Source organism: Pelodiscus sinensis, chromosome 4, assembly GCF_049634645.1.
Source record: "Pelodiscus sinensis isolate JC-2024 chromosome 4, ASM4963464v1, whole genome shotgun sequence".
Lineage (NCBI taxonomy): Eukaryota > Metazoa > Chordata > Testudines > Trionychidae > Pelodiscus > Pelodiscus sinensis.
In genome coordinates, this window is record NC_134714.1 from 24,510,214 (window position 1) to 24,526,174 (window position 15,961).

The 15,961-nt window shown below is 41.3% G+C and overlaps 1 protein-coding gene across 1 annotated transcript in view; it reads right to left on the reverse strand.

The window, feature by feature from the left end:
- The window catches only part of EML1 (EMAP like 1), a 169,777-nt gene that overhangs the window by 136,521 nt on the left and 17,295 nt on the right, over window positions 1–15,961 (reverse strand). The window lies entirely within an intron of this gene.

Below are 15,961 nucleotides of genomic sequence, written 5' to 3' on the forward strand. Positions count from 1 at the left end.
AAATTCATTCTCCTCCAAATAATACATTTTAGTTCCATTATTGTGGCCACAGGAATTTTTAAAAAACTAAAGAAAATAAGAAATCATTAATGTACTATTAAAGAAAATTAGCTGTGCAGGGTGTACACACATTAAATCTCTCATGTTTAGTCTGACAGAATAAAAGTAACCACCTTAGAAATACCTACACATCTTGGCAATTTGTTTCTACTCTAAATACACTATCCATATGCAGTGAATTACAATCTCCAGGTCCTCCTCCGAAGAGTCATTAACAACACTTACATTTGTATATATGAGATTCTCTGAGATTCACAAAAATAATATTTCTATATTCATTTGGAACAATATAAAATAATTTCCCACCTGTAAGGTGCCCAGTGGTATATGAACATTTTTAAGTGTGTGTGTGGGGGTGTCAGCCAACACCTGCCAACCTCCCGATGTCCCCCAACTGACTCCAGGAGCAAAGCCCTGGCATGCGGGGCCAGCAACCGGGACCTGGGACCTGGGCCTGGAAGCAGAGCCCCTAGTGCATGGAGTCAAAGCAGAGCCCCAGGTGCACAGGGTAGAAGCTGGGCCCCCGGGTAAAGAGCCAGCACCAGAGCCCCCTGAGTGCGGGCAGCAATTGGGACCCTAGGCATGAAGCTAGCATCAGAGCCCGTAATGCATGGGGAGCCAGCTGGGACCCTGGGTGCTAGGCTGAGAGCCCGGGGGTGCCGTGACACCCCTCACACGCTGAATTTCCATGCCTACAAGTGCCTGCATATCTGAATGAACCATTTCTCTTCAGAAATTATTATTTTAAAGGGGAATTAAAGTAGCCTAGACAAAAATGCAAAAAAAGGTAATGACCAGACAGAAGAGAAATTGGGGGCAGGTCAAGTGAATTCATATGAAGCAGAGACAAACTGACACAAACAAAAACAAACCAGTATTACCATGACTGATGGACTTCATGGAAAACTAACATCTGTGACTCTGGCAAACTCTAACATGAGGACACTGAATTCAAGAGAATGAACTTGGTTCCAGAAGTAATGCATTACCTAATAGGCCTGTTCTAAATGTTCCAGTATGATTCTGAAAGCAAAAGTTGGCAATAAAGAGATAATTAAAAAAATACTGCACAGAGGACCTCATTCAAAGAATAAAAACATCTACTGTACTGGGTATTTCCAGGTTAATAGGAAAATATTCTTACAGGACCAAGGACTTTCTAGTGAATAGGAATTGTGCTTGAATAAAAGTTGTAGCAGGGGCTTTAAAATTAGTCAGATAAGCTAAAAGCTTCTCCCTTTGTGTTTAGTTCCTGAGTATTTTATAGCCTTGTATCTCCTTTGATATATCTCAAGAGTTCAGATCAAGTAACATGCTCAAGATGATGGTCTGTAAGGTCCTGGCCATGACAAGAGATGTTGTATTGACACTTACATTGGTCCACTAAAGCCAGTGGGGTGCCATGCTGGCATGTAAGTCTAAAAGGTACCTCTGCAGGAGAAAGGCCTCTGTATTTGGGGCACATAGCAAAGCATTTTCAATAGGGTGTGCTCCAATCTGGGATTCATTTCCCTCCTTGGCCTGACTTGGTTATATCTGATGATCTCCAGGGTGCACTGCAAGGTCCATCTGTTGATCGAGATACCAAGATAGGCACATATAAAAGCCTGCATAGACTACAGTAGGTAGTAGATAGATAAAATAGAATTCTAATAGTCTGAGTTCAGTAAAGTTGGTCTACCTTTCTGTGGGAGCAGAGTGCTTTAGTGTGACCATTTGTTGCTAAAAGTTGCATAACCACCAGTCAGAGTCAAACCTGTGACTTTCGGCGCTTACTTTAGGAGCCTATACAGCTTGAGCTATAAAGCCAGGTTACTCTTAGCTTAGGCTGTAGAGCTCCTTTGTTCTTATCTTTCACTGTAAGTGGTCTGGGTGCCACTGCACAGGACAGTGAACCACACCCACCAGGTGTGTGGGTTATAGCTGCACCTCTATAAATGGGACTTTCTGGTTTGGCAACATCCATGGTGCATAAGGGCAACAGATATTCCAGGATCAGAGAGTCTCAGTGAGCTTCAGGGGCGGGGAGGGAGGCAGAACCCAGCTCGCTGCAGGGAGGAGGGACAGGAGTTCTGCATGATGCAGAAGGGGAAGAGGGAGTGGGATCCTGGCATAAAGCAGTGGGGGGGAGGCCTGGCATGATGCAGCCTGGGGGCTGGGAGACTTGAAGCCCAGCACACAGCTCAGCTAGACTGCCAGAGGTGGAGGGAGGAGCTGGGAAGTCCAGTGGGGCAGTGGAGTCAGGGGAGGGGAGGGGGAGAAATGACCTCCCCGATCCAGAAAAATCCTTCATCCCAGACCAGTCAGGTCTTGAGGGTGCTGAACCAAAGAGGTCCAACCTGTACTAACTATTCACACATCTAGAATTTTACATTACAGTATATATTGAAAAAAACGAATGTACAGAATGTCATAGAATAATTTCTACATGATGTTATCTCAGATATTGGAACACTTTGTTTTTCTTTTAAAAACAGATTTTTCTTTCTGGTCAGATTGGACCAAATCCTTCTGCCCTGTCCTGGGCAATGAAGCTCAAGAAAGAACTGTCTAGGTAGGCCCATACTGTGTAAAGAGATTCCCCTCCCTCATAAATAAATGTAAATTATATTTGAACTATTTTTATACAAAATAAAAATAAGAACATACCCACTTTAGCACAGATCTCTTTCATTGGCAGGTGCACCCAACAAAGCATATGCTGAAGAAATGCCCCCAAACCATTACAAGATTGGGAGGAACTTTCTTAGCAAATTGTAAAACACTCAGTTCTGCTATTTTCTGGCTATCTTTTTCTGTAAATTAATTGGAGGAGGTATTTATTTAAGTCCATTTTTGGTCAATTGATGCTACATTAGATATTGTACAATGCAAAATAAAGTTTTGATGCAGCTAGCAGATTGCGTTTCAGCCAATCCAGTTGATCAAGTACTGGTTTTGTATTGCAAACAAGATCGCTAAGCTTGATCTTTAGTGATATGGGAAAATGGGTGGCAGTCAAGACACCCATCCTTTGTAGTATACCATTATGCCTGAAGCACAAAGCTCCAGGCACAAGGCTACCAATTAATGTAAAGCAATTCAGGCTTACAGCTCTGGTGTAATCAAAGGTTTTTCTGTCCAGGTAGCTTATCTCATCCTTTGCAATTAGTGTTTGTTGTAGAAACAACATAGCAACCAATTTTCTAGGTGAGAAGGTACAGTGTCCGAAAAATTTATCTATGTGCTGAATGTAATTATATTGGAACTCATATCATTTTGGGAGAAAGAAACATTCAATGCTTTAATATTGGCAACTAACTATTTCAAGAAACAGCACATTACAAAAAGACAGATTCAAATGCAGACCCTTATTAAATGCTGTTTCCCCCACCCCCATTTCCTACATGGTCGGTATTTCACATTTCTCTGTTGTTGTCCTACTTCTTAAAACACTTCAGTGTGTCATAAATAATTCATGAGACAAGGTAGCTATGCACATGCATAATAATCATTGCTTTACGTGTCCATCTGCAGGAATACAGCAAGATGTTTAAGACTAACATTAAAAACTGTAGGAGTAGAAATTACTGCCAGATGATGTGGCATTTACCTGGGCATTGACTTAATTGTCTGCCAAGGATCTACTTACAATTGTTGCTGCTCATATTGTTAAGAGTTAGCTATGGTCATTTGTTTTAAGATCAGAGTTAATGACAACCATCTGGAATTCATGCATTATATGGAAAAATCTTTTTATATTCTACTTTTGGACACACACTGTTATTCAAAGACTTTCCAGCATCTTTGTTCCATAGAATACTAGAACTGGAAGGAACTTTGCGAGGTCATAAAGTCCAGTCTCCTGCCCTCGCCGCAGGACTAAGCACCATCTAGATCATCCTTGATAGATGTCTATCCAGTCTGTTCTAAAATATCTCCAGTAATGGAGATTCCACAACCTTCCTAGGCAATTTATTCCAGTGTTTAACCACCCTGACAGTTAGGAAGCTTTTCCTAACGTCCAACCTAAACCTTCCTTGCTGCAATTTAAACTCATTGCTTCCTGTCCTGTCATCAAAGGCCAAGAAGAACAATTTTTCTCCCTCCATCTTGTAACACCCTTTTAGACACTTGAAAACTGTTATCAGGTCTTCTTTTTTCTAAACTAAACAAGCCCAATTCTTTCAGTCTTCCCTCATAGCTTGTTTTCTAGGCCATTAATTGTTGTTGTTGCTCTTCTCTGGACCTTCTCCAATTTTTCCACATCTTTCTTGAAAAGTGGTGCCCAGAACTTGACACAATATTCCAAATTAGGCCTAACCAGTACAGAGTAGAGTGGAAGAATGACTTCTCAGGTCTTGATCATAACACTTCCTTTAATGCATTCCAGAATCATGTTTGCTTTTTTTGCAACAATGTCACATTAATAACTCATATTTAGCTTGTGGTCCACTATGACCCCTAGATCCCTTTCTGCAGCAGTCCTTCCTACACCGTCACTTCCCATTCTGTAAACATGAAACTGATTGTTCCTTCCTAAGTGGAGTACTTTACATTTGTCCATATTAAACTTCATCCTTTTTACCTTAGACCATTTCTCCAATTTGTCCAGATCATTGTGAATTTTGACCCTATCCTCCAAAGTACTTGCAACCCTGCACACCTTGGTATCATCTGCAACTTAATAATCATATTCTCTATGCCATTATCCAAATCATTGATGAAGACATTGAACAGAACTGATCCCAAGAGACCCCTGCAGAACCCCAGTTGTTATGCTCTTCCATCATGACTGTGAATCACTAATAACTACTCTCTGAGTACGGTTATTCAGCCAGTTATGCACCCATCTTATAGTAGCCCCATCTAAATTGTATTTGCCTAGTTTATTGATAAGAAAATCATGCAAGACCATATCAAATGCTTTATTAAAATCTAAGTATACCACACTGCTTCTCCCTTATACACAAGACTTGTTATCCTATCAAAGAAAGCTATCTGATTGGTTTGACATGATTTGTTCTTTATAAATCCCTGCTGGCTGTTACCTATCACCTTATTCCAGTATCAAAATAGAATAATGCAGACCACTTAATTCATTTACTTATGTTTACATTTTAGTATTATGCATGATTTTTGGACTCAAAAGTCAAAATGGTGCGAACAGGCTGAAGTACTGGAATTATGCTCACTTACTCACTCCAGAGCTACGAGGAGGAGGAACTCAATGCAAATGTGTAAGATCTTAATGTCATAAGTAACAGCTTTCTCATTTCTATAGTTCTATTTGTTCAACTAAAATAAGTACAGATTAAAACAGGGATTTTTTTCCCAATCCAATAGAGTAATAAAATAACATGTACACACGTACCTGAATTTTGTATTTTTTCCCCACATGTGAAGTAGAACAAATTATTTACATGCAAATGAAACAGCTTTTGGGGGGGGAAATCCTGGTTTAATTGAATTCAATGACTAAGCCCCCTTTGACTTCAATGAAGCTAATATTTCACCCTTGGAGATTATACAGATTTAGTTAGGCATGAAGTTCTACCTGACCAGTTTTAGATGAACAGATGAGTGTAACATATCATAATGTATGCACAAAGCACCTTTCATTCATTACAAACTGATTCACAAATACAGAGGAATCATGTCATCCACATTAGAAATGCACCCTTGGGGTGAAGTGTATGTAACTAACTGATTTCAATAGAGATGAATTTAATGAAGTTTCAACAGGCCATGAATTTGGCCCAATGCGTGGAAATAAGGAAACCTCTTATTCTCTTTGTCTAGGTATTACAGGAGGCCTTGATCCTGCAAACTCTTAGGCAATAGTAGTTCTCAGTCATGCAAATAGCCCTCACAGGGTAAAACTTTGCTGGATTCAGATTGGCCTGTTTCTGGGCTATGAGAATCCAGGACTATTAAAGTTCCAAACCAGTGAGTTCTAATCTGTGCCTGAGGAAAAAAAACAAATTTTGTACATGGTAACTCTTTCCAACCCCTTTACTGTGACTTTAAAAGTGTGTGTATATAAATGTGCCCGAGAGAAAACAAGGAGCCAGAAAAATTCAGTTTCTAGCAGCAAGTTTCTCTTGCAATCTCTTGGAAGATAATATTAATCAGTGGCTTTTGAGAGATTAAATATGTAGGGCTCAATGGTCCCCTAGTTCATGTGCTGGTGAACAGATGTAAAGGATACACAATGTCATTTCTCCTGGTACAACCCCAGTGGCACCAGACCAGGCCCTCAGAGGCTCAGTGTGGTGGCCCCATCTCAAAGAGGATTAAGCATTCAGGAGAACCATTGTCAGTCAGACAATGAAATAAATGAGATCAAGTCCAGCTAAGATCATTGCCTCATTCCATACAGTGTAGCTGTCAGGGAGCAGAAGGATATATTAAGGTGAGTCAGTTCAAGCTCTAAAGTACATCCCAGGAAGTCAGTGACCCCCTAGAACATAAGCAATCTGTTAATCTGTTTAATGAAGATGAAAAGAGACAGGCACAGCTCTAGGTTGACACCGGAGGAGGAGGGAGCTCAGCATGTACTAGACATTGAACTGTGCAGGGAGCCAGCAAATGCTGAGTGAGCAGCCACCAATGTCACCATGTTCATATGTGGTGAACTTAATACAGTTCTTCCCATCAGACAGAAAGAGAGAGAGAGAGAGATTGTGTTTTCTCCTTCCCCACATTCCAGCTATCAATCTGACTCATAGGGTATTTTGCCTTAGTCATTTGACTGTGGTATGTCTCTGCCATTTAGGCACTTGCCCATTTCTACAGTGCCTACTTTTGCAACTACTTGCCTTTCCCACAGTCTAATGCCTTTCCCACGCTGACTGCTGTGTAGCTCTCCATATATCTCTGACAGGTAATGGCTGCAAACACATGACTGTCCTCTGTTTATTGACTTATTTTCCCACTTGGCTAGCAGTGAGAGCCATTTTTACAACCTTCTTCCCCTTTCTCTGCCCTGATTTGTTTGCCCCCCACTCCCACACCAAATAATATACAGATAACACTCCCCATTTTCTGCACATATTTTGGCATGCTCTCTTAGTTAGTAAACATTTCCACATGTGAGGCAATGAGAAAGCCAATAGATTTTGTAAGACCTGTGGGTCATCATTGCAATTAAAATGTCAGCAAGGAAACATGCCACAGAGTGATTCATTCTATAAACACACAATCGTTCTTCACAAGAATACATCTCAACAGAGATTTATCTTTTATTCCATAACAAACCATTTCATTTACCACAAACAAGTAGTGTATCTTCACCCTCCTAAAGAGTGGTTTTAAAACTGATGCTTGGGTTTACACAGACAGGTCTACGTGTTATTTGTACTGCAGGTGTTTTTCAAGGCATTCATTCTAAGTAATTTCAAACTCACTCATACCTTAACAGGGAACCATGCTACATTTCACTTGCTCCACCCTCTCAACACCCTCTCTTTTTTGCTCAGTATCTCTCTCTGTGGTTCTCCCAGAGAAGTACCTCTAGAACTTATGGCCCAGTTTCATGTTACTAGCAAATCAAACGCTTATTAAGCTGACATATTCAACTCACCATTGAAAAGCACAATCATTGTTTGCAACATGTAATTAGTGCATTTTCTTCCCACGCATTTTATAGGATTTATATAAAGGGCTGGGTTGCTTGTTCCTTGCACAACCAAGTTAAAAATCTCTGTGACATCCAATTAATGTCAATAGTTCCTTTTGCACGCACAGAGAATGCAGGCTTGGAATGAAAGAGACATGTGGGAGGTATGCTATACCAGCAACCCTCCAATTACTTAATTATAAGCATGGGTCATTTGTAGAGATGTGTGGAATGTCTGCAATGCAATAAAACTAGGCAAAAGCCATCTGGTTTGGCATTTTGTTTCAAACTCAAAAACCACACCAAGTTTGCCAAAAAGCTAGCAAAACTTACGAGGCAAACTGGGCCAATTCATGGCTTGAAGTCAGAAGTATGTGAAATTGACTTTTGTATGGGTTCAGTGCCAAAGCAGTAAAAGCTGGGTAGTTTCTAGTGAGACTGACATTGAAATTTTGGAGCTGTCAGAATTCAGCTTTGGGTTTCATCATGCAGGTGCCAAAAATAAAATGTTTCACATTTATCACTGAAAAAGTCAAGTGCTGCATTTACACCTACTTCATGGTCTGAGGAGCACGTGTTGGTGCTTTTCAGAGCTCCTATACCCAAAATTCCTCATCCCCAACCAGAGTCTGCACCCCCAGCCCAGAGCTCTTAACCATACCCCAACCCCTTATTCTAGCCCTGATCCCACTCCCACACACTGAACCCCTCAATTCCAGCCTCAAGTCCCCTCCTATGCCCCAAATCTCTCATCCCCAGCCCCACCAAGAAGCCTGCACCCCTGCCAAAGCCGCCTCCCCCCTCCCCCCCCCCGGCAACATCTTGGCCCAACACCCAGTGGAAATGAGTGAGCAAGCAGGGGCTGGAATCTTGGAGAAAGGATGAGGCAGAGGCAGGACCTCAGAAGAGGGGCAGTGCAGGGGTATGGCAAGGATGTCCAGTTTTGTGCGAGTAGAAAGCTAGCAACTCTACTAGCCCTGTTGTGTCTGATTAGAGACAGAACTTTGCCATGAATTTTCATGGACAGACTGTGGATCTGTGCTTCACTTACCCCTGGCTTGTGACTGATTTTTTCGTTGCTCTTCACAAAGGAAGGACCCTATGTTGCCCAAAAGCTGTGAATGGTTTTCTTGTCTGACACAGAGGCAATCCACAGTCCTGGGCTTTCACTAATGCAAAATGCTTCTTCTCACTGATTTTTGTGACACAGCAAAAATGGCTGCTTTTCCCCAAACCTTCACATTGTGTTAGCCCTGTGAATGGATGGCTGCACCTCCCCATGAACTGATGAGCTCCACTTATCCCTGTCCCGCTATAACTACACCAGAAATGGACCTTGTGAGACTGACTCCTCTGAGATTAAAGACAAAAGTCTTCTAGGAGAAGATCCTGTCAATTCTGAGTGGGGTGCCATGGTTTCAGGGATCTGTAGGGTTGTGTCTCCCCCCATTACCTTTTAGAACATCGATGGAATATCTAATATGGCCCTCTATTGGGCAATTACACTCTTCCCATGCTGGGGAGGAGCTCTGATAGCCTAATGGGGCTTTTCCATCTTCAACTATGTGATCCTATCCTAAAGGTTCCCCACATATTTGGGCCTTGAGCATGGACAAAGTTGACATCACTCCTCTGAAGCATCAGTTGTCTAAAGCTCACTCTAAACAAAACTAAATTCCTCCCCTTCCGCTGCAGATTGTACCTTTATCACTTGGAGTGGACTGTGGCTTCTTGGATTGACCCAACTACCTGCATTTTATGATACTGTCAGATACTGTGTAATGCTGTGATAAAGTTATTAGTGCTCTCATTTATAGAGCTCTGCAAAACCACAGATATATCTGTTTTACAACCAAAGCAGGGATGCAGGTATTCATGGCTCAGTTTTGCAGATACAGATGTGGATATAAATTTTGTGTCTGCGCAGGTCTCTACTCATTTACTCTCACCATCCACAGGCTAGACTCAGTATCTGCATCATTCAGGTAATGCTATTTGTCAGTTGCATGCTAATTGCCTCACAAGTGCACTTGTCATGGGACTGAATCAGGTCTGTTAGATGATGAGCCCTTCATTTCCCACTGAATTAAATGAGAGCACTCAGCACCTCACAGGTTTAGGCCCAGAGACAATAGTGTGTGTAAGACTAGCTGTCTCAGCAACTATTAGACTGCTGGTAAAGTAGATCTAGTATTTCTGGGATACCTACTGGGGTGGGTAGAAATGCAGCACACTACACATTCTCCCTCCTTAAATCTGCTGCTGTTTCTAGAGTGCATTGTCAAAATGTGACTCCCAAAGTACCATGTGCAGGAAAGGACAATAGAGCTATTTAATCTACATAGATTAGTCTCAGCATGGATACCAGTCTTTCTGGGCATCCAGGACCAGATCTGTGGATGGGAATTTCTTTAGTTAGCTGATGAATAAAATAAAAAAGATTTACAGACTGACTAAAAAGGAAAATCAAATCAAATATTATGATTGACTGATTTCTTTTATTCTCAATGCCCAAAACTTCAGTTGTTCACAATGCTGAGATAGTAACCAAATCAATCCCTTCTTATTAAATAGAATTAAGCTGTTAATGGCATTACAGCTTGGTTTAAGATTTACAACCCTTTACTTACTGCCACCTGTCTAGCTTTTCTAATTATACTAAAGAAAGAGGAAAGCTGTCTTCTGTCTTCAGTTCAATCTCACATGCTCACCGTGAAATGAGAATACTTAAGAGAAATGAGTTTATGGCCTCAGAGCTCAACATAATGACAAAAAAAAAAAGATAAAAAAAGCCATTAAACCTTTTCCCTCTATCTCTCCTACCCACACTATATACAATATTTCAAACACACCCGTATAGTAATGTAATCTGACTTATAATATCCAGGCTGCAAGGAAACGTCGTTAAAAGTAACTCTAACTAGCTCTCACCTCATTAAGTGGCTTCATTTTAATAAAACCAAAGATTTTTAGTTACTTGACAGATTTAGGCAAAAGCTGAAGCATAGTGATAAAGTACAGACTAATTGTCCTGTCAGTGGTGATGCAGAATAAAATACTGTTAAGAAGTAGTGACCTGCACAGAATTCTGGAGCTCCAATGTGATCCATCTGAACTGGTTCTTCAGGAATGGATTTCATATTTGTAAGAGGTGCTTCAGCAGCTTCTGGTGGAATGTGTCCGGTATTCAAAGAGCTCTGCATGAGGGAGACCACTGAGTCCCTTGTCTTCTTTTTATTTATGTGAAGGTTACAATGAGAGCAAACTAAACATATAGACACTAAGTTAATTAAGCTGCCTTTAAGCCACAGCATTAAGTTGATGTCATAAGAACTAGCTTAGGCTAGCAAGGTTACTGGAAAGGGAGAGTACAATTCCAGTAATAAACCAATGTGTAGTTTGAAGGACTTTTGTTGGATGTCCTGCATGTATTTACCAAACCTGACATAACCCGGGGGGAGGGTTTTCCTCTATCAACTCAAACAAAGAAATAACCAAATTGGTGTTACATTGCCAAATACAGCTCCCATACTTGCTTCAGTTATTATAGCCACCCATTCAAAGATATATTTAGGGACAAAAAATACATGAAGTCTGCTTAACTCCAAGTTTTATGCCAATAAAACTCCATTGATTTCATAGTTGCACTGGCATAAAACAGGAGCAATGCTCTGATGGAGCAGGCACATTGTACTCAGTAATCTACTGCTAAGACCTCTAGTGCTTTCATTTGTGTGTATGTGTCAGTCTGGAAATATTGGCCTCGATTTTGGAATTCATTCCACATGGGTCAGAGATTGTATCCCACTGATTTCAATGGTTTTTATTCTGGCACCAGGGTCAGTCCATACAGAAAAAAAATGGAAAGAGCAGGACCATTGTAAAATAGTTTGTTAGTGAAAATGCCACTTGGCAGTCACCGGGGAACACTAGGCCAAATTAATCTGTGGAGGTTGCTCTATTAATGTCAATGGAGTTAGGGCAGAAATTATTTTGGAATTATTTTGCTTTGAAGAAAACACTGATGATATAATGCTTAATTGTGGTCAGTGTGTTGAGAACTCATAAAATACTGCAGTACAAACATGAAAGATTTTCTAGTACCTGACAGGAAAGCAAGAGGACTCTGAATGAATGAATGGAAACAAACGACAGTATAACCATCTTGGGTAAGTGAATGAAAAAGCACACATACGTGCTATGCCTTACAGTTCAGTTCTCTTGTAGTTTATGTTTTATTACTATGTCATCTTTAATTATATAACAGTGATGCCACAAAATGTGATAGGATGATATAAGTTATTCACATTGTGTGATTTTAAGTATGCAGAATACATTGTACAGGTTGAACCTCTCTAGGTCAGTACCCTAAGGACCTAACTGGTGCCGAACCAGAGAATTTGCCAAAGCACAGAAGGTAAATATTATCTAGCAGCCATTGCCAACACTTCCACTGCTCACGGGGAGCTTAGAAGATATTTGGGGGTAAATTAGAGCTAAATAACAGCATAGAACACTGAGAGCCAGGACTGGTGTCTTCAAACAAACTTTATGGAAATGCAGAAAACTTAGCCATGCCCATAATAAGTGGACATCCAGCTAACTAAAATCATGCCAGATCACAGACGTTGCCGGACCAGAGTGCGCCAAACTAGACAGGTTCAACATTCCTAATCTGTTCCATAAAAATCAATAGTAGAAGCAATTGTTTTGAATTTTTCTATTCCCTTTCCATGAAAAGACGTGATTTAAGAGAGAATCTAGCAGAAGAAATAAAGCAGGCTCCCTATGTTAATACCATTTCACTGTGCAGTATTGTATTCCCACTAGTAAACACTGAACATCTGATCTGTAGCCATAAACCTGTGAGTATTTTCCACCATCAGTACTAAGTATAAGCCAATGACTTCATCATTAATGGAATCAGCTGGAGTGAGCACTGCTTTGTGTAACTTAAGGCTCTGACTATGTAAACAGGGTAAAAAGATGACTGTGTGGGGTTTTCAGTCCTCCGTGAGGTGAAGTGAGTCAGAACATGATACATGGATATAAAGCTTTAAGAAAAGAGTCTTTGTTTCTCTGTCTTCAGTTTCCAAGCCTCAGAGAGAACTTGTCTCTGCAATCTGCACACTAGCATTGGCATCAATGGGACTGTTTGTGTGACTAACACATGTGAGCAATAGTTGTACAACTGAGCTCTAGAGCAGGATCTTTTATCTTGCTGCGCATAAAATGATCACACAGAGATCACAGTATATCATATGGAAAAGCTGAGGCAGCCAGCAGAGATATAGATGGGAATCAATTTGTCACTGCAATCTTTACAGTAAAAACTATTTATCCGTATCTGCAGTCATCATATGTATGACTTAAAGGACACATTTCCGTTCACTTCATGGGACTCTTATCTCACCTCTTCCTCCTCTCCGTCCCATTCTCCTGCTGTAATCACAGTGGAAACAACATCCCAAGGGCTTTATGCTGAGCTGCTGGATTGAAACAAGTATGTCAGTGTATAGCATGTATTTGCTCTGCTGAAGAATGGGTACATAGTGTGCCTGGTAGGCCATCCCTGTGAGATCCCACTCACTGGCACACTGGATCCCCTGTCCTGCACACTGGATCCCACATTTCTGGACCCACCTCAGAGTATAGAGGGGTCTACAAATTCCACTAACCCTGGAACCCCAGAAGAGTTAATCTGGCCTGAGGCCTTGAACCTCAGTCCTACATGGGGCTGGGGTTCCGGGGAGTGAGGTGTCTCAGTTGGGGCCACATCAGTGAGACTTGGGAGGGCTTGGAGGGGTTGGTTTTTTTGCATCTCACTTGTGAGGTCCCTGTCTGATTTTTCTGTGGGTCAGTGACCCCTGACCCAAAACAGGTTCCCTGCCCCTCCCATAAATAAAGACAATGCTGCAACATTTGTGTTGGACATATTTTATTTAAAAATGAAGCTTGGCCAACAAGCCCCCATCTGGCCGCAGCATCATAACACCCCTGTATCACCACACACACCCCAGCCATGAGCCTATCATACACCAGAACCCCCTGTCCTGAACATCTCACATCTTTTGCCACACCACTACTGCACAATCCACACACTGTAAATCTGTGTCCTGAGCCCATCATACTCCCAACTCCCCTGCCTGAGCCCCTCATACACCGCAACCTGAACTCCTGCATCCTCACATGCACAAGACTGTGGTTTGCTCAGCACCCCAACGCTCCACCTGACCCCAACACTGTCCAGCCTGGAACCCCCTCCCTGAGCCAGTAGCCCCTTCACCTCTTCCTCCTGCACCCAAATTCTCTCCCAGAGCTTACACCTAAGCTTTTCAAGTTTAGTCACATTAAAAACGAAACAAAGAAATTGATTGGAGGTCAAAAACTATTTGCATTGTGCACTTTTATCTTTCAAACCTAGGATTTCCCAACTTGTGAAGAAACTGCAGCAGCATCCTTCACATTCAATTCATTTTGTTTCTGCTATTTCTTATGTTAAATTACATTTTTATTAAATGTTTGGGTGAAGAAAAACTGTTTGTGATTATTTTTAATTTTAAATAATGTTTATACCAAGTTTTTGTGTTTAATTTTAAATTACAAATTGAATTTTTTGTTAAAAGGGGGGCTGGATGATGGTAAAGAAGAGGCAGGGAGGCAGGAGGGTTTCTCAAAAATAAAAAAGGGGGCTTGACAAAATGTGTGTGACAAAATATCTCTGGGGTCACACATAGAACCCCAATGGGCCGCCAATCACAAAGAGCATATTCTAATTTAGACTTTTTGTTCCATCTCAGCATTTTTCAGTGGCTGAAGGTTATACATAAGCTGTGCTTCACTTGTATGCATAAGCACTTCCTGTTCAAAGTGATCAGACATAAAAATAATAGAAAAAATTGCAAAGTGCTATCAAGGGGGAACAATTTCACTTTATTTTAGATGTGTGATGCCCTGCCATGAATCAAATAAGGCTCAAAGGCCATTAATTTCAAACACTTGGATATAATCACAAAAATAAACATCTGCTGATTCCTACTATTGCGCCTAACCATGATTCCAAAGGCCCACGTAAAAGGGTTTTGTTAATAGGAACAATGCAGAGATCAGGGGATGAAATCTCTGTTAAATATTAGGAGAGATTGGGAAGGTGTAGCAAATGCAACTTGAAATTTCTTCATATGTAGGTTTTGGGGCCAGCGGAACTGTGGGAAGCATAGAGTAGCTGACCACACCCATTCTCCACTCCCATTCCCTCCAGACTCTCCTTCTACCTCGATGCTCAGAGCCACCATGGTGGGTTGTGGGGATGTGGACTACCTCTACTTCAGAGCTTAATTTAATAGTCCCACTGAACAAAAAAGTAAGGCTTTTCTACTGCATTTTAAGCCTGCATATCCACATGTGTGTCTCCATTCTTTTTTTTCCACTATTTTTCTGCATGTAATACAGTATTACCATTTGCTGAATATATTAGGGCACTCTATATTTACTGCCCTTTACAGCAGCAAGACATACATACGGCTTCCAAAAGGACTTTCACAAATAAATCACTCTCTCTTATTTCCTCACGACTGTCTACCTAGCATTACATAAAAGCCCTTTCACAACCAGCTATGGTACCAGGATAATAGAGATATGTTCACGTGGGAAACGTTTATTTATTTATTTTTTTTAAACAGCAGATCTCTCATTGCCCTGATTTTGCAAACAATAAACAGCTGTCCTGTATGATTTCTCAATACACAGGCAGCTAATTTCACAACAGAAAGAAAGACTGCATGTGAAATTCAGTGTTCCCTCCCCCAAACATATCCACCAGAGGTGATGACCAAAGCTTAAATCACAGCTCTGTAAATTACTGTGCAGTGGGAGAAAATGAAATTGGAGCCATCTGTGACATTCTTGTCACGCAAGCAGTTATATGAACTTATTGCATTAACTTATAGCTGCACATGTAGATAGACTGTAACTGACATGGATTCTGTTTGATCTTTTTCATTAGCTTTCATCAGGGCTGGCTTTAGGAAGAAGTGCGGGGCCCAATTCAAACCAAATTTTGGCTGAGAAAAAAAAAACAACAACAACAACCCAGCACACAAACATACAATTCACAGTCCCTTTAAATACCCAGCTACAGGGCAGAGTGCCTCCTACCAGCCAATCCCACGAGCCACCTCCCCCTCCCTCAGCGCACAAAAGCCACTGCACTCCTCCTCCGGGGCTGACACCCTCTCCCATAGCGTGCCTGGCACACCTCCAGGTTTAGGGCACAGGGCTCTCTGGCTTTAGAGCGCGGGG